Source organism: Pelodiscus sinensis, chromosome 20 (assembly GCF_049634645.1).
Source record: "Pelodiscus sinensis isolate JC-2024 chromosome 20, ASM4963464v1, whole genome shotgun sequence".
Classification (NCBI taxonomy): domain Eukaryota; kingdom Metazoa; phylum Chordata; order Testudines; family Trionychidae; genus Pelodiscus; species Pelodiscus sinensis.
This window is the reverse complement of record NC_134730.1, coordinates 25,480,519-25,501,163: the sequence shown is the minus strand read 5'-3', so window position 1 is coordinate 25,501,163 and position 20,645 is coordinate 25,480,519.

The following is a 20,645-nucleotide window of genomic DNA, read 5'->3' as shown; positions in this document are numbered from 1 at the left end:
TTGCAACCCGTAGGTGCTGCTACAAAGAATTAATAAGAAGGCAGAGTTTGCCAGCTTATCATGGGCCTGCTCCTTCTGGCAACTGGAACAAAAAAAAAATTCTATTGGCTTCAACAGGAGCAGGCACCAAGATAGAAAAAAACAAGAGAGAGAGAGAAAGAGAGAGCGCGCGAGAGAATGTTTACACAAAGGCAGTTGAACTAGAATATGAAAAATAAGGAGGTAGTATGGTCTAGTGGATAGTGCATGGATAAATCCTCAGGAGACCCAGGTTTGTTCCTAGCTATAATACAGGGGTAGGGAACCAAGGGTGGTTTCGGGGGCTGCTGGCCCACAGAAAAATCAGTTGGGGGCCGCACACAAGTGAGAAGCAAACTAACAAAGCAAAACAAAAAAACAAATAAACCCAATTCCTCACAGACATGGCCCCCCTCCCAACTGAGAAGGGGAAAGACAGCCCACATTCCCCTCATATACCAGAGCCTAGGGCATCCCAGGCTAGTAGACTGCGTGTGCTGCAGCCTCACAGTGGGAAAGTGGGGGTGGGCGGGGGGAGGGGAACCCTGGGGGCTGGATCCAGGCAAGTGGGGGAGACTATTTAGAGAATATTTCCTAAACCGTCCCCTTTTGCTGCCTGGAGAGCAAAAGGTTTATTTTCTTTGTTAATACATTTCATTAATTTCTGCTTCACAGTAAATTCAACAGTAGAAAAGTTTCCATGAAACTTTTTTTCGCTTTTCTTCTTTCACTGATTCTGGCCCTGCTACATTAAGCTACATTCCAGCCGGCTTCAAGGACATGTTTCTGATTCCCATTCAAACTGCTGACAAGGGCCGAATGTGTGAGAGGAAATGATTCCATGACGCTATGAAATGGGCTGGATTCATTCGGCTGGTTGCACCTCCAACCTGGCGTGTTTCGTCAAAGCTCCCCAATGCCTCCTGAGAATGTTCCAAAAGAAAAGGGGGGGGGGGATAGTGGCTTCCAGGTGATGCCTAATAAATGGTGCTCTGGAGTTGCTGCAAGACTTCACTGGAAGCTAAACTCAGGCTAGGTCCGCACGAGAGAGATTTTGCTCAAAAACTCGCGGAGCATCCACGCCTTAAGCACGTTTTTGCACAAGTAAAATGGAAGAACAGAGGGTTTTTTCTGGTGTAGGTATTCCTCCTTCTACGAGGAAGAACTCCTTTCTGTGGAAGAGTTCTTGCACAAAAAGTTGTGTGTGGATGGGCAAGAGGGGTTTTTTTGCTCCAAAAGAGGCTATTGAAAAAAGCACAGTTGTCCTGGTGGCCATTCTGTAACTAGCAATCAGAGTTTCCTTTTAAGAGAGCGTCCATGCAGGCTGCATGCTCTCTTGTGCAAAAGCACATCGCTTTTTCGATGAGCTTTTGCAGTGTGGACATGCTCTTGCACAATACATTTTTGCAGAAGATCTCTTCCGCAAAAAGCTTCATGCCCAAGAAGCCTACAGTGTCGACTTAGCCTTATTCAGGATCAATCACTTCAACCCCAGAGGCAAGGCCTTCTGGTGTAAATCAGAAGCAGAAGGAGCCACACTGATTTACACTAGACAAGGATTTGGCTCTAGAATGCCCTGCGTTCTTTCGCTCGGCTTTATGGCTCTTTCACAGAAAGAGTTTTCTAACGTGACACCAAATATGAAGCACATGGACTCTGAGGGGGTATGTCTACACTACCACCCTAGTTCGAACAGGGTGGTTAATGTAGGCAACCAGAGTTGCAAATGAAGCCCGGGATTTGAATTTCCCGGGCTTCGTTTGCTTGTTGCTGGGTGCCGCCATTTTTAAATGTCCACTAGTGCGGACTCCGTGCCCGCGGCTACACGCGGCACGAACTTTGTTCCACGAGGAGTACAGGTAGTTCAGAATAGGAAGCCTAATCCGAACTACCTAGTTCATGCTGCGTGTAGCCGTGGGCACGGAGTCCGAACTAGCGCACATTTAAAAATGGCGGCGCCCGGCAACATGCAAATGAAGCCCGAGAATTTCAAATCCCGGGCTTCATTTGCAACTCCGGTTGCCTACATTAACCCTAGTTCAAACTAGGGTGGTAGTGTAGACATACCCAGGTATATTGTTATCCAAATGACCACAGGTGGACCCTTGACTAAAAAACCTCTTCCATATTCAGGAGGATATGAAATCAGATTCCCAGATCCAGAGCCACCTTAATAGGGCGTGGCAGTTTGTTGGTTCATTGATATCTGGCTCTGTGTCTGATCCAAACGAGAAGGCATTGATTTTCTGGTCCTGTGTCTGATGCAGCTGAAATCTCATGAAAATAGCAGCCTGCATAAACTGGGCTCTCTGAGAACTAGAACCAGAACCAATTTGGCCTTCAGTGCAAAAAGCTGTAGGCTGAATTCTTCTGTCATTTACAAAACCAGAGTCACTTCACTTTCCTTAATGGAGGGAGATGCTGGATTTACCCTGGGATAAAAAGATAGAACGAGATTAGAGTATGAGCCACCACATTCTACAGTGCTGCTTAGGGAAATTGTGCTCATAATTCATATTGAAGACAAGAAAATGTGCAGGCCTTGCCATTCCTCCCCGTTTTTTTCATGCTTTCGGGCAGGGGGAGGAGGACCTTTTGTTGACAGAAGAGAAGAACTTTCTGCCAAAGAGCTTGGGCGAGTGTGAAAAGTCTTACATTTCAAAGTAGAAGATAACTGTAATCTCTGTGATAACGTTCTCCTCCTCAAAATTTGACATCTTCAAGGTCTCTTTAACAACTGCCAAATTAAAGTAGCGACCACGGCACGATGGGAGGACAGAACTGAACATTTGTATTTGCTACCTTGCTGGTTACAAAGTTCTCACTGGAGTTTCAATGTGGAGTGATAGACACTTTCTCTGTTGTCAAGTATGACTGGAGACTTTTTGAGATTTCCCCACCTGCTCTGCGCAACATCCAGTCTCTGGGGTCAGACCCAGAAGCCAAAGTCATTTTCTCCTTATAAATCGATTCCACTGTATTAAATGCTTCACCACCATTCCTGTAAGCTGCTAGGGTCTGACACATTGCTCCAGAGAGGAAGTATTCCTTTTGGTTAGAGCACTAGCTGGGGGCACCGAATCATAGAATCATAGAACACTAGAACTGGAAGGGACCTCGAGAGGTCATTGAGTCCAGTCCCCTGCCCTCACATCAGGACCCAGGACCCAGAAGATCTGAACTCTATTCCTGGCTCTGCCAGAGACCCACCATGTGACTTGCAAAAAGACATTTAATTTCTTTGTGTCTTAGTTCTCCAGTTTTAAAATAATTTCTTATCACTCTTTGCCCGCTTTTCCATTTAGATTTTAAGCATGTCAGGCAAGGAACATCACTTACTACAGGTTGAACCTCTCTAGTCCAGTATCCTCGGGATCTGACCAGTGCTGAGGAGGTCAATATTGTCTAGCAGCATTTCCAACACTTCCACGGCTTACTGGGCTCTGAGAAGAAATTTAGGGGTAAATTAGAGCTAAATAGCAGCACTGAACACTGAGAGCCAGGACTGGTGGCTACAAACAAGCACTTTGGGACTGCTGGAAACTTGGCCACACTCACAATAAGTGGACATCTGGCTAACTAAAATCATGCGGGACCATGGATGTTGCCAGACCAGAGAGTACCGGACTAGAAAGGTTCAACTTGTCTGGGTTTGCACGACATCTAGCACAATGGAGCCCCGATTATTCTTGGAGTCTATGGGTGCTACCTTGATATAGAATAATAATTAGTAGGTACACTGAGGACTGTTTATCAGGGTGAAAGCCACTACCCTTATCCCAACACACTGAATGGCAAAACCCTGACTGGAGGCAGGACTTGGCAGTAAAAACATCATGTTTAATCTGCATTATCAAAGTGCAGCCGCTGTGGTTCACTATGATGCACACACCTTAGTTCTGTACTTTGCACCTTTTCACAGAGTAGACAAAGCAATTCACAGGACACCCCAGAACCCTTTGAGTCTTGTCCAGGGCCCGTTTCTTAGCTTCTAGGATTGGTTGCCGCTTTGCAAAGCTGGAAGAAAGGGAGACAGAAAGGCACAAAAGCACCTCTGCAGTCTTTTGTGACAATTTAAAAAAAACGTTACAAAAGGGAGATGTCTTTGGCTGGCTGTGAATGAATCGCATGACATGGAAATGGGAAACATGTGCAAACACTTTAAATATTTTGCCCTTGCATAGATATTTGAAGACTTCCCTTGTAAAACAAATAGGGCACAAAATAAAACCAGGTTTCCCTCAGTCAGCACATCATCATTTTCATGTTAATTTTTATCTTGTTAACCCAAAAATCTATTAGGAGAAAATTATCTGCTTGAGATCTAGCTTGTGACTCATGCTAAGTGGTTTTGATACTCTGCAAAAATAAATCTGGGCACTGTTTACACAAGGCGATTGGAAATTACAGAGTGTAAAAGAAATAATGGTTTTGGGTGACTGTGCATGACAAATGATCAGGCTTCTGATGTTGTTCACTTTGGCCTTGTCTACACTAGGCATTTTTTTAAAAACAAATTCTCCACTTGTGCTAACAAGCAGCGCTCTTGCGGCTACCTCCAAGTCCACTGACGGCAATGGAAAGACTCCAACTGACTTCTGTGGGCTACGCATTACGCCACTGGTGGGCAGCCTGTGGCCTAAGGATCACAAGCGGCCTATCACGGCTGTAAGTGTGGTCCAGAAGACATTTTGTTTACTGTTGTCCGTGTGCAGGATTGCCAGATTATGCTGGTTTCTGTCTGCATAGGGGTTTTTTCCCTTCCCGGTGAATAATGACTAAAGGGACACGCACGTAAAGCCAGAGCACATGAAGTCGGGTGCTGATTGCACGCAACAGTCACTGGGAAAGTCGGGCATTCCCTCTGCATCCATTCAAAGTGCCGTGTGGCAGAGCTCTGGTTGTGTCCGTGGGTCGTGCACTTCCAACAGACAGCGTTTGCCTCAGAGGCTCACTGTGACTCTCCTCACGGCCTCTTCTTTTCCTAGAGGCCACTACTGAGCCATCCTCATCACAGGCTAGTCCACAGCATGGGGGGAAACCCCATTATAATCCTGGTTTTCCTATCCAGGGACAGACTCTGTAGTGGTGTGAGGAGGGTTGGGGGAACCTGAGCCCGCCCACTATCAGGGTTCCAGCCAGGGCCGGCCCGAGCCATTCGTGCGCCCCGGGAGCGTGGCACCTCCCCCTGGTGCCCAGCGCATGCATGGCCCCGCCCCAGGTGCGTGGGGCATGCGCAGTGCCACCCCTGCCCGGCCTGGCAGCCCCGCACAGCGCCCCCTACAATGGAGCACCCTGGGTGGTAGCCTAGCTGGCCCATACCTTGGGCCAGCTCTGGTTCCAGCTCAAGGCCCCATAGGCAGCGGCAACAGATATTGTTCTTCTTTCAGTCTGGCAAATATTTTTTGGGCCACTTCCCCAAACAATCCCTCCCAGTACCTTTCCATTGGTACCTGAGCTGCCTATCCTGCTCCTTCAGTGCACTCTGCCTGACTTGCAGACCCCAGCTCCCACTCAGACACCTCTCCCTCTCTCTCAGATCTCAGGCTCCTTCCCTCCTCCTCGTGTGTCTCTGAACTAACAGAAGAGGAGCCCTTTTAAACGAGTCTCAGCTGGTTTTTGCTCAACCCTTGGCTCTGGGAGGCTCCTAATTGGCTCCAGGTGTTCCAACTGGCCTCATTGTCCAGCCTGATTCTGGAACATTCTGGCTGGTTCTAAGCCAGCCCCTGCCAGTTTATCCAGAGAACAGAGACCTACCTAATCTAGAGCTCACATACTTTCCTGCTAGCACTCTTCTGTAGTCCTCTGGCCTGACTCTGTCCCAGCTGCTATGGTTCAATCAGCACACTCTGCATATTCTATGTTCGCAAGCGCACTTAGCAAAACTACCCTATTCTAGGAGACCGTCTTGGTTACAACAATCTTGCGGCCCTCTGAGATGAAGGAGGACCACTCATGCAGCCTACTCACTAACCTAGGTTGCCCATCACTACATTAGGCCTTCGGAGAAAAGGCTCTGGAACAGGGTTATATGGGCAAAACCTCAGCATGCCGCTTACACTGATTCCCATCATGAGGGTCCCTTGTGGAATAGCACCAGTCACAGCATGGGATTTTGAGACTGAGGTACTTCTAAGGCACTCGTGTATCCAAGCTGAGGATCTGAAGGCAAGATCCTCCACTTGGATAAACTGGTGCCTCCCCATTGAGGAGGACAAATGACACTCAGCAAAGCGTTTCACCCTATAAAAGAAGGAGTCGTCCTTTGGCACCTTTCTAGTTTAACAACAGTGTTAATGAGGCTAATTCAGTCAGGGAGGATGTGACCTACTTCTAGCTTCATTAACACTGTTGGAACACACACTTCTCTGTATCATAGATTACTAGAACTAGAAGGAACCTCAAGAAATCACCAACCAAGCACTGTCTAAATCATCCCGGACAGGAGTCTGTCTAACCTGCTCTTAAATATCTCCAGAGATGGAGATTCCACAACCTCCCTAGAAAATTTATTCCAGTGTTTAACCACCCTGATTGTTAGGAACTTTTTTCCTAATGTCCAACTGTGACGCCCCAAGCACGTCGCTCCCATAAGTAAGTGAGTCCGGGGTTTTGATCCCCGCTGTGTTTTTTTCCTCTTTTTCTGACCCCCTGGTGGGAAGGGAGGGAAAGCGGGGCCCAGGCCCACCCCCACTCACGGGCCCCAGCCCAGGGCCCTAAGGACTCGGATCAAACGAGATCCGGTCTGGCTGGCGGGGTTTGTAACCGTAACTTGCCAGCGCACCAGCTGATCCAGGCTCTGCCCTGGGCCACTTCCTTCCCCGCCCCTCTTGACGTTACCCTGCGCCCAATGCTCCGGGTGGCTACCTTACCGCACGGCCGTGGGCCAGATGTGGAGTCCGTCGATGGAACCAAGTGTCTCGGGCTGTAAACCCCCTTCTCTGCCGCCGGTGCCTGCAGAGGAGGCTTCCCCCCTGCATTCCCAGTGTCGGTGCCATTTTAAAAGCCGCACCAGGGCCGTGACCCCGGCTGCCCCTGGAGGCCCTACCCCTCGCGTCCGCCTGGCTTTGCGTTGCCATGGCAACGCGCCTGATGCCCCCACTGCTCCCGGCCAGCACCGGGCTCCAAGTCTCTTGACGGCGCCGGCTGAATGGCGGCCGTAAAGCCCAGACAACGCCAGATTACCCCAGGCTGCCAGCTGCAGAGCGCATCCTGGAGCCGCTCCCCCGTGCAGGGCGAGAGCGTCCCGTCACACCAACCTAAACCTCCCTTGCTGCAGTTTAAGCCCATTGCTTCTTATCCTGTCCTCAGAGGCCAAGGAGAACAATTTTTCTCCCTCTTCCTTGTGACATCCTTTTAGATATCTGAAAACTGCTATCGTATCCCCTCTCGGTCTTCTCCTTTCCAAACTAAACAAGCCCAATTCTTTCAGTCTTCCTTCATAGGTCATGTTCTTTAGACCTTTAATCATTCTTGTTGCTCTTTGGATCGTCCCCAATTTCTCCACATAACTGAACACTATACTCCAATAGAGGCCTAATCAGCGCAGAATAGAGTGGAAGAATGAAGTCTCATGTCTTGCTCACAACACTCCTGTTAATGCATCCCAGAATCATGTTTGCTTTTTTTTTTTGCAACAACATCACACTGTTGACTCATATTTAGCTTGTGGTCCACTATGACCCCTAGATCTCTTTCTGCAGTACTCCTTCCTAGACAGTTGCTTCCCATTCTGCACGTGTGTAAAGCCACAGCTTATGGAAGCTTCTGCCCTAGTCAAATTGTTAGTCTTTAAGGTGTCACCCGACTGCATGTTGTTTCTGCTGAAACAGGCTAACATGGCTACGTCTCTGAAACCTTAAAAACGAGTGGACCTGTAGCATCTTAGAGGCTACCAAAAATGCGTAGAATCATGAGCTTTCGGGGGATAAAACTCACTTCATCAGATGCACGAAAGCTCATGATGCTGTGTCTTTTGGGTAGTCTCTAAGGTGCCACATGACCACTCATTGTTTTTAAAGTTATAGATTCACACAGCAGCCCCTCTGAGTCTCTAAAAGGTTGGTTGTAGACACATGGCAAGATTTTCAAAAGTGACTACAGGCAACCCAGTGGTTGGACCTGATTTTCAGGAAGTGCTGAGTTATGCCACCCAGCCAAAGTCCGCCACCCAAAGTATTGCAAGCTGGGCACCTACAATTCCTAGACTCTCCTAAAACACATTGGTGAGAGACTCAATAAATCGGCTCTTACCAGCCAATCCCCTGCCTTTTTTAAACACACAATGGCTTATTTTATTAATCTATTTATATTGCCGGATGATTCGGACAAATGGCATAAATCTTTAGCAGGCACCGTGTGAAGTTAAACAGTCTGTGGTAGGGAGTGCAAATAACCTCCTGGTTTGGACAGCCCAGCAAAACCCCCTGACACCAACCCTAGTAGAAGAAACACTTGAGCAAACGCTGGACATCTCAGAGTTTGAATGCATAGAATGGGTATGTTTAGATTGTTTGTTCCGATAGAGAATACTAGCAAATGTTCCCAGCATTGCTAGAAAGTCTTTAACTGAAGCCTTTAAAAAAATGAAAAATATACATGTTGTTGTGACGTAGTGTAGTGGGGGGGCTGTCTGCTCTGTGACCCGGGGTCCCCCTGCGCTGTGATGGGAGGTTCTCAGTGACTTTCCCAAATGTGTATTAACCCAGACACCCAGGCTCAGCCTCCCAGGGAGGCAGACAAAGGGAGGAAGGCGGAGACCAGCACCTGGCTGGGGGCGGGGGGGGGGGGGGTGCAAGGGCTGGAAGAGAGTTTTTTAAGTTTCTGTCTGGAATCATGGAGGAAGCAGCCTGAGCAAGGAGCTGGGATTTAAGGGCCCAGTCTCCCCCATCTCAAGGAGGGCTGAGACATCACAGGCCTGGCCCTGTAACCGGATTACATCTGTGCTGAGCTATATCCTGGAGAAGCAATACACTCCCTCTATTCTACTGGCTGGTGGAGTCTGTCCGTGCCACTACGGGGGTGCAGGAGATGGGAAACCCCAATGCGCAGTCACAGTTGTATTTTAATGACTGTATTTTTTTTCCAAAAATGAAGGAAAATGAAGGCTGGAGAGAGTGTCTGGGGATGAGAAGGGGTTGTTTTGGGATGAGCAAGGCTATGTCGGCAGTCCCCCAAAACCGCCCTACCTGTAGCAACAAGATGGTGGAGTCCCAGCCCTGCTGGCCAGTCTGTTGGTGCTGCAGCTGCCCCTGGTAGCCACTCTTAGTATTGCATGCCTCCTCTCTACCCCCTCCCTTTCCATATTTGGGGAAACAGTCCTACTCCCAGCACTTCCCATTTTCTGGGCACAGCCAAACCCTGGCCTTGGTTTAATTTAGAGCAAAAGGAAGCTGCATGCCAAATCTGGTGGTGCTAGCTCTTACAGGTTAGGAAGAGTTCTTGAATGAACAGACTCACAGACGCACAGAGAGGCTCACTCAGAGATGGACACACTCTAAAATATAGATATATAGATAAAGTGACTACCTGGGCTGTGCTTACTGAAATTTTATCACTAGGGTCTTTGCTGTGACACCCAGGATACACCTAGGCTACGTCTACACTGGCCCCTTTTCCGGAAGGGGCATGTAAATTTCACTAGTCGTCGTAGGGAAATCCGCGGGGGATTTAAATATCCCCCGCGGCATTTAAATAAAAATGTCCGCCGCTTTTTCTTAGTAAGAATAAGAATAAGTAAGAATAAGAGCCTCCGGAAAAGGGCACTTTTTCCGGAGGATCGGGGCCAGTCTAGACGCTCTTTTCCGGCTTTTTTAAAAGCCGGAAAAAAGCGGCAGACATTTTTATTTAAATGCCGCGGGGGATATTTAAATCCCCCGCGGATTTCCCTATGACGACTAGTGAAATTTACATGCCCCTTCCGGAAAAGGGGCCAGTGTAGACGTAGCCCTAGACTACAGGCTTTTGTCGATAGAAGTTTTGTCGACAGATACTGTCAACAAAGCTTCTTTCGACAAAGAGCATCTAGACTACATCCAGTTCTGTCAACAAAGCAAGCCGATTTGTCGACATGACAGTGTAGACGCAAAGGACAATGTAGATGCAATAGCGCCTTCTGTTGACAGAACTCTGTTGACAAAAGGCGTTATTCCTCGTAGAATGAGGTTTACCGCCTTCGACAAAACTGCAGAGTTCTGTCAACATTATGTCGACAGAACTCAGTGGTAGTGTAGACGCAGGTTTAGTTTTGTCGACAAAACCCTGTAGTCTAGATACACCCCCAGTGGTTATTGGTAATTTTCTGTTTTGTTATACCAGAATAACTTCATTTAAATGAAGCAGTGGGGAAACGATACACTGAAATCAATGGAATGACACCGGTGTGAGTATGAGAACTGATAGCTGAGAGTTTGCCACTAACATCACTGGCACATGAGATGTCCCTGTGTATTTGCTTCCTTAGGGATACATTTGGGGGTCAATTTTCACAAGGATTAAGGTACCAGTCTGAGAGCTGGCACCTCTAGCTCCTGTGTGTGAGGGGACTACGGGGAGTGTCTTTCTCTTTTTCAAATAGGAGCCACATCAGTGAAGGTTTGTTTCAAGATTTTTGCTTCTCATTTGTGTGCAGCCCCTGACTGATTTTATTCTGAGTCAGTGGGCCTAGACAAAAAAAAGGTTCCCGATTCCTGCTTTATAGTGTTAAACCATTAATATCCTCTAACACTTGAAATAAAGCAGCCTTAAGGATCTTAAGAGAAACTATTTCACTAGGAGGGTGGTGAAGCACTTGAATGGGTTACCTAGGGAGGAGGTGGAATCTCCATTTCTAGAGTCCTTTAAGTCTCGGCCTGACTAAACTCTGGGAATCATCTTCCTTTTAGCAGTGGGTTGGACTCAATGTCCTCCTGATGTCTCTTCCAACCCTAGGATTCTATGATCTGATATTGTGAGAGGCTGGGAAGCTTCTGAAAATCACCGAGAGCTCTCAACTATCCTTGAAAAGAGCACCCCATTGACTTGGGATCTAAATGGATATTTGGGGTTCTTCAACAGAGGTAGAAGAATTAGAAATTGGAAGATTTAAGGCAATTCATAAAGGAAATGAAAAACATCCCTGATCAATACACGGCCCATGAGCCATTTAAGCCCCGTTTGATGAGGAAAGATGCACTGAAATTGATGGAGTTCTACCAGCATCAAAGTGGTATAGCAGACCAGCAAACCAGACAGAGCTTAAGTGGGTTTTATAGAAAATGGAGAAAGACCCACTTACATTGGTCCCTAAACTGGAGTGAACACCCCGTAAGCCAAGTTTACACTGCGTGGAAGATCAACGCTGCTGCCGTTGATCTTCCAAGGTTTGATTTAGTGGAACTAGTGAGACTAATTCGAATTGAGAGGGCGCTCCACTGGTGCCGGTAGTTCTGCTTCTCATGAGGAGTGAGGGAAGCCAACAGGAGCGTTTGCTCCTGTCCACCTCCCACTGTGTGGACAGTGACACAAGATACGACAACTTCAGTTATGTAATTAAGTCATCCTTCCCCTTTTGCGTAGACATCCCCTTAGAGAGAAGCATAGCATCAAAGAAGTACAGGACCAGAAGGACCTCAAGTGGTCATCTAGTCCATCTCACCGTGCAGAGGCAGGATTAAATCGACCCATTGTACTAGATTTTGTATCAAAGAAGTCAGCACCAACATGCTCCTACTATTGGCCAATCAAGCAATAATGTGGAGTCATACAGAACAATTCCATTGCAGCGGTGGCTTCCTGGGGTGCGTGGAGAGGTTGCTCTTGCATAGATCATGGCCTTCATGCTTCCGTTCCTATCTCTTATTATTATTAGCAGAAGGAAGGGAATTAAGGTTCAGCTGTGGTTTAAACATGCCTGTTTCATTTCACGGATTCCCGTCAGTCTCCACACATTCCTGCTGTCATTCTCAAATACATTACAATAATAATAATCCAACATCTGTGGCTGATCCCCCAGCCAAAGACTATAATTAATTTTAACCTCTTCTTTTAGCCAGAGTTGCAGCAGCATAAGGCAATACGTGAAGATGAGATTCAGGATTGGGAAATTTGAACAAATATACAGCAGTTCTAACTAATTAGTAGGACCGCCAAGTGGGGCGTGTTACCTAGAGGAAGTATTTTCAGGCAGTGGGGAGAACACAAAACAGATGAGCGGTGGGCCGTTGTGCTCCAGGCGTGTCTTCTGTCTGCCACATTAGTGGTGCCAACATCTGAGACTTCCTTACCTCACATTGACAACTCCCTCCTTCTGAAAGGACCAAGCCTATCATTGTAGCCAGGAACAGAGGTGGTGGGTGAATGGCTGGCTTGGGGAGCCAAGCACCAGCCCCGCTCCTGCTGCCCAAGGCTTTGCCCCTTCTGCTGGCTGCAGCTCAAACTTAGTGCATCCCCCATCCCAGTGCTGGGCAGACATACAGACAGCTCCACCCCTCTGGCCCCAGAGTACTGGGCAACCGCAACTCTCCTGCCCAGTTCGGGCCCGGAGCAGGTAAATAGCCCCATCTTGGCTTCTGGAGCAGCCTGGTGGCTCCTGTTCAGCCCCAGCTCCTGGAGCAGCCAGGCAGCTGCAGCCCCCACAGTCCCACCCTTCTCAGAAGGTCAGATAGGCCCACTAAGCCCCAGCCTTCTCTGCCAGCCAGAGCATGGGCAGAGCCAACCCTCTCTTTTGGGAAGGCAATGCCTTCCCATGCCTGCATTACCCACTGCCCATGGCTAGGAGCAGATGTAACCACACACTGCCTGCCTCATGGATTGCAATGTGGTCCTCAGGTAGGGTTCTTACTTTTGTAGTTTAGATGTAGCCTCTATGTCAGTCGAAAAAAAGATATGCAAATTGCGAACTGCAATTTGCATATCTTTTCCCCCTTTTCAGTTGAAAGAGCCTTTTCTGAAAATTGGCATGTCTACATAGCACCAAATTTTGGAAAAACCTGCTCTTTTGACACATCCCTTCTTCCTCATAGAACAAGGTTTACAGGTTTAATTTTTTTTCAAAAAAGCAGACTTGTTCCTTGGATGTGGCATGGATTTAATTGCAGTTTAGACATAGCCAGAGAGAGAGAGAGAGAGAGAGAGAGAGAGAGGTATTTAACTGTTTTCACCAGAAACTGAGAAAGTGCCTCTCCTCTCCCCACGTCACAAGAATGAGTGATTGCAAGGAATTCACTTGGGATGAGGTGTTCCCTTTGTCTGAGAACCTGGTCCATTTGAACCCACAGCCTTCAGCACTAAAAGCACAAGCCTCTCCTCCTTCAGTTAACAGATTACAGTCTTGAGACACAATTGGATGAAATCACTGGGAAGAATCCCATTGTTTTCAGTGGGTTTTGTGGATCCAGTGTTAGGAGATGTAGGACTAGCCTCACCCTAGCATGTCAATGAAGTTGAAGGTCCAGGCTGGTAGAGTGTAGCAGCTTTGCTGTACAATGAAACTAAACTAATAGTTGTTTGAAGTACATGAGCAGTGGAGAAGTGCAGCAGAATGAACCAGAGTACCTGGAGCACCCAGAGAACTTAGGATGTGTTTAGACAGCGGCGGTAGCTCGAAATAAGCTACGCAATTTGAGCTACACAAATTGCGTAGTTTATTCCGAGATAGTTTATTTTGAAATTTGGCGCTGTCTACACAGCGCTATTCCAAAATAGACTGCTATTCCGACAAGTCCCTTCATCCTCCTGGAATGAGATTTACCAACATATTGGAATAGCAAGCCTGTTATTTCAAAATAACAGGCACTCTGTTAAGACACGGAAAATGCTATTTCAGGATACTGGACATATCCCAAAATTGCACCGCTGTCTGGATGTACCATTAAAGACCTAGCAAGTGCTCACTAAACTAAGCAACATGTATATTTATGGGGATTTGGCATTGCTTGATTTTGATCCAACCTACCATGACCATATTCTATATCCTCACCCTAAGAATTTATGGGCACACTCATTCTACAGATTAGCTAATATGATGCTTAACACTACAGTAGACTTCCGATAATCCGGAACCTATGAGACCTAGGTGGTGACGGATTATCAGATATGCCGGACTATCAGGAGGTACTATAAGATGGTTATATATATACTGTATACATTATATACTGTATATAAAGTGTTCTTAACCCTTTTTATTGTACATACTGTATAAAGTATACTGTAATATTTTAGTTTTTTAAGCCTTTCTTACCCTTTTTGCTCAGTTCAGCTGCTGCCTCTGTTATCTTGTGACTCATATTTTGCCGAAGCTCACTCACTAGGCTCTTGCCATTTTGATGCCGGACTATCAGGAGTGCCAGACTATTGGATGCCGGACTATTGGAGTTTTACTGTATATATTAATGAGGATTATTTCATTCTGGAAACCATTACCTCGGACCTTTCTAGTAACTTCTTTGCTTTGCTGCCTCTTTTGCAGTTACTGACTGGCTCTATTGTTGGGTGAACCAGCTCAAAATAGGTATAGCTCCTTTACCTGTCCTCCCTCCAAAGTTGAGGGACATTTGAGTAAGCATTGTGTTTGGGACAGAGGTTTCTTCTACAATCTTACTGTAATATGCTTTAGTTGTCCATACAGGACACAGGCATGATAATCTCTTGCATTACGGCTTATTACCATGAATATCTACAACATAATACGTACTGTATCTATACCAAATATTATAATGAATGTAATAATAAATTAGTATAAATCAACCAAAAGCATATCATCTGCTTTGTCAGATAAACATCTGCTTTTTCAGATAAATACCATTGTAGTAATCTTGTAGGCTACAGTTTTGGGTCCCATTGGCTTCCATTGACTTTTATATGGACCAGCCATGAGAGAGAGAGAGAGAGAGAGAGAAAGGCAGAGAACTCTTGGGGAGTTGTAAGTTTTGGGAGCAGTCTGCTGGAAGATCAAATACTAAATTATTTAAATACAAAAGTAAAAGAAGACAATGATGTTTTTGCAACATCTAGCATCGGCCACAAATTTTCCATCAAAATATCCCTTCCGCCCCCCCTACTGGAAAATAAGATTTTTTTTCTTCAAAATCAATATTTGCCCTCAAGAAAATAGAAAGGAAATATTTTGTCTCAGGTCACTGTGACATTAATATAGGTCTCCTGCTGAGCTGCCATGGTGCCTCATTGGAATTGTAGTTTGAATGCCTAATACTGATTGCCCCTGATGGGCCACGTAGCCTGGTTGGACTATATCTAGTAACCTAGAGTATATCTAGACTACATGGCTCCGTCAACGGAGCCATGTAGATGAGTTTAGTAGACATAGGAAAATGAAGCAGCGATTTAAATAATCACCGCTTCATTTACATCAAAATGGCTGCCGTGCTGTGCTGATCAGCTGTTTGGTGGCACAGCGGGGCAGTCTGGACATGCCGTGGTCGACAAGGGAAGCCTTTGTCGACTGCTCCAGTAAACCTCATTTTATGAGGCATAACGGAGCAGTCGACAAAAGCTTCCCTTGTCGATCGCGGCGCATCCAGACTGCCCAGCTGTGCGGCCAAACAGCTGATCGGCACAGGGGGTGGCCATTTTGATGTAAATGAAGCAGCAATTATTTAAATTGCTGCTTCATTTTCCTATGTCTAGTAAACTCATCTACATGGCTCCTTCGACAGAGCCATGTAGTCTAGACATACCCCTAGTGTGTGTGTGTTAAGGTGGGAGTCTGGACAGTTTAGGGAAATGATAATAAGATATAGGCCATTTCTCAGAATATTTATTCCAGGCTCCAGTTTCCACACCATGCATCTGATGAAGCAGGTTTCTGCCTAAACAAATCTGTTCATTTTTAAGGTACCACAGGAATTCTTGTTGGGTTTTTTTAGATTATTTCTTGTATCTCTCTAACTGATTCAAATCCACTTTGGAACATGGCTATTTTTTTAGCCATACTGAGATTTTTTCCTGGTCTATATGGAATAGGTTGGTGGCTGCCACTCCAGTTTTCAGAAAACATCACTATGGATATTACTTAGTTTGTGTCGCAGCACCATGGGGTCCCACTCATGAACCACAATACCGTTGTAGTAAACTTTGCACAGACACATCCCAGACAGATGGTATCTGCTCTGAAGAGCTTCCAGTCTGAATATAAGATGGGAGACAACAGAAGGAAACAAACAGATGGTCAAAATAGGATGGTAAAAATGGTTAGGTGATGTCAAGAGACCTGACTCCACCTCTGAACATCACTGCCCCTCCGGGATAAACCTCCAGGCCTGAGTTTTCCCATTTGTGAAATTATGAGAATGATCCCTGATCATCTATGTATCAATGTTTGATGGAACTGAATAAATAAAATATGACATTGGTAACTCTGTGTTTATTCATTATTCACATTGTCAGAACTGGCCCAAATCTGAAATTTTTGGACATTTCAAATTTCAAAATAAAGAACAAGGAAAACTTTTAATGGCATTTTCCCAATTCACATCCATTCCCATTTTTTTCCACCAGCTACAGAGCTGGCTGATAGAACAAAAGCAAAAATAATGTGAAAAACATGAAAATCACCGCTCCCCTATTTTTGATCAACACTAATAACTATTAGACAGGAAAACGAGCTCCATTCATGCCCACTCATGTAGCATTCCCAGATGAGGAACGGTAGCAAATTTGTGTCGAGCTAACGTGAAGACTATATTAATTGACATGCATTGGCAAAGCGAATAAGATTTTTCCCCTTGAATCTGAAAAACAGTAGGAAACTAAATTTGGATCTTTAAGCACAAGAGACATATGGGATATAGTGGGTGGGAGAAAATATTGCCAGTCAACATGAGAATGATATTGGGTTCTCTGGCAATTTAAGATTTTGAGGCTGAATACTTTTGTGAAGTTCTCTCCCCAGTTTCAAATTTGCTTCTGTGGCTTGGCTGGGTGCAGTAGAGTTGTTTAGCAACCAACAAGACAGATGCAGCCTAGGCAGAACACGGCACAAACCAACAAGAAATGATCGTTCCAGCCGGAAAAGAACACCCACATTCTGATTTTTCTGGTGTGGTATTTTCCACTGCACCGCTCGGGATTAAAGAGCAGCTCCACAAAGCTGATGTTTCCTTTTTTTCACATACGCTTCATCAGATCCTCTGGTAAATAGGCATCCCATAGTTTTCATCCAGAGCCACAGACAACAACCACCAAGTGTGATCCTATATGGAGTCACTCATGGCCTCTTTCACCAGCTTTTGGCATACAGGAAAATGTCACTAACAATGGATTAGGGGAGTGACACATGAATTGGATACAGGAGAAAATGGAGTAGGAGTAGGAAACGGAACTTAAAATTAGTGTGTGCAGTTTGAGGACGGGGATGTTACAAAGTGGTTATGTCTCAAATAGAGACACTAGTTGGGTGAGGCAGCATCTTGTATTGGATCAAATTCTGCTGGTGAGAGCGAGCAAGCCAAACATAGCTCTTCTTCAGGTAGAACAATGGGCCACAACAATAGTAATAAGAAGAGCCCTGGTAAAGCTTGTTTCTCTTTCCAACCCAACTTGGTCCAATAAAATATATTACTTTACCCACCTTGTCTCCCTAATATTCTGGGACCAACACAGCTACAGCGACATTACATACACTATCTCCATTTGCTCAATGACAAAAATACCACACAATCCTCAATGAAATCAACAGCATTGCCTTCTTTGGAGGAAACAAACCAAATCAAACCAAAAGTGAATTGCTATTCATGAATGAAAGTTGCTGTACTTTTCACTCTGGCTAGGTCTACACTGGTCAGTCTTGCACAAGAACATATGCAAATGAGGCACGGTGATAAATATCTTACTGAGTCTCCATTTTTGTGCAAGGGGCATTTGTGCAAGAAGGCGCAGTCTACACTTTTGCGCAAACCCTTTTGCGCAAGCGCTGTTCTGCCTGAAAATAAGCAACAGAATGGCACTTGCACAAAAGCCCCTTGCGCAAAAATGGAAGCTCATTAAGTATGCAAATGAGGCGCGGTGATATTTATCGCCGTGCCTCATTTGCATATGTTCTTGCCCAAGACTGGCCAGTATAGACGCAGTCCCAATGTAATGTGAGAACATGCCAAACATTTTGGGGGAGACCTCTTCATAAAGGCCAATCAATTAATTCATAGAACATCCCCCATCACTAGGTCAAAATAGCTACCTCACTACCTGTTTCAGCAAAGGGGTCCAAGGAACAAGTTGCTGCACTTTTACCCCATTAGATCAGGTTTGAGGGCCGTGACTGGGGCAACGTGTGAAAAGCTTCCTCTGCAGCTGTCATAGTAGATGAGGAACTAACCCTTAATATGTGTAATTCACTTCCTACAAATTTTTGAGCATGTGAGCTGAAAAGTCACTATAGATTCATCCAGGGTAAACCAGTCAGGAGAATTCAGTATGAGCCACACAGACTACAGAATTTCACTCAGTAATTCCCATTCTGGAGGGAATTTTTCTTCGCTATCTAAATGACACAATCAAGCTCATTAACTGGTGGTTGAATTCTCTTAGGGCGCATCTATAAAGCACCAAATTTCTTAATTGCGTATCTTATTTTGAAACTATTCTGAAATAGCTTATTTTGAAATTTGGCGTATCTACACAGTGCCACATTTCAAAATAATGTGCTATATAGAGCCATTCCTCATCCCTCATACAATAAGGTTTACTGAGATATTGAAATAGCACATCTGTTATTTTGAAAAATATGGGCAGCTTGTGTAGATGCAGGGTATCCCAGAGGTATCCCGAAATAGCCATGAAGTGTAGACATATCTTTAGAAACTAATCGAGTCGGATTTAAAGACTCCACGTGCACTTCTTTGGCTCAGCTTCCCTGAAGTTTAACTTCCTCCCTGGTTAAAAAGTTATGTCATAATGGAATTTTTCTATTCATAGAATCATAGAGTACTAGGACTGGAAGGGAACTCGAGAGGTCATCGAGTCCAGTCCCCTGCCCTCAGGACCAAATACTGCCTAGACCATCCCTGATAGAAATTTATCTAACCTACTCTTAAATATCTCAAGAGATGGAGATTCCACAACCTCCCTGGGCAATTTATTCCAGTGTTTGACTACAGTTAGGAAGTTTTTCCTAATGTCCAAGCTAAACCTCTCTTGCTGAAGTTCAAGCCCATTGCTTCTTGTTCTATCCCCAGAGGCCAAGATGAACAAGTTTTCTTCCTCCTCCTTATGACACCCTTTTAGATACCTGAAAAGGGCTATCATGTTCCCCCCAATCTTCTCTTTTCTAAACTAAACAAACCCAATTCTTTCAGCCTTCCTTCATAGGTCATGTTCTCTAGATTTTAATCATTCTTGTGGCTCTTCTCTGGACCCTCTCCAATTTCTCCATATCTTTCTTGAAATGTGGTGCCCAGAACTGGACACAAGACTCCAACTGAGGCCTAACCAGCGCAGAGTAGAGTGGAAGAATGACTTCTCGTGTCTTGCTCAGAATACACCTATTAATGCATCCCAGAATGATGTTTGCTTTTTTTGCAACAGCATCACACTGCTGACTCATATTCAGCTTGTGGTCCACTATAACCCCTAGATCCCTTTCTGCCATACTCCTTCCTAGACAGTCGCTTCCCATTCTGTATGTGTGAAACTGATTGTTCCTTCCTAAGAGGAGCACTTTGCATTTGTCTTTATTAAACTTCATCCTGTTTACCTCAGACCATTTTGAATTATGACCCTATCCTCCAAAGCAGTCACAAACCCTCCCAGCTTGGTATCATCTGCAACCTTAATAAGCGTACTTTCTATGCCAATATCTAAATCGTTGATGAAGATATTGAACAGAGCCGGTCCCAAAACAGAGCCCTGCAGAACCCCACTTGTTATACCTTTCCAGCAGGATTGTGAACTATTAATAACTACTCTCTGAGTATGGTTATCCAGCCAGTTATGCACCCACCTTATAGTAGCCCCATCTAAGTTGTATTTGCCTAGTTTATTGATAAGAATATCATGCGAGACCATATCAAATGCCTCACTAAATATCAACTTCCAGATATTGGCTGCTATCATGCTGTTTTCTGCTAAGTCAAATCCCCCTAAATTTCACTCTTTCCCCTGTGTATATGAAAATGTGTATTGGTGGGTCACAACCACATCAGTGTTAGGCCAGGTCTACACTAGACCCAGCAGCTCTGCTTAAAGTTAGCAATCCCTGCTACATAGAATACATAGTTGGCCTTGGCTTGGTAGTGTCCTCAGAGTGGGAGGCCTAAAGGAGAAAATGTTCTTGTCAACTTCCCTTACTCTGGGCAAGAACAGGAATACCAGATGCCAGCAGGGGTGCCCTCTGAGTTCAATTTAGTGAGTCTTAACTAGACTTGGTAAATCAAACTCTGGAAAATTGATTGCTGCAGCAGTGATCTTCCACAGAATGAAGATGTGCCATTAGTTTGTTAAATTGGAAGGGCGGGGGGGACACAGCTGCAACAAACTGAAAATAAAGCAAATGAAAATTGTGCATACAATTATTTATATTGTTCATCCACCTCAGCCCCCCAAAAAATCCATAGGATTTGAGGATGGGGACTTAGCGATGAAGAAATTAAAATAAGACTAGAAATATGGATGTGGATTATTTTTGTGGTGACATA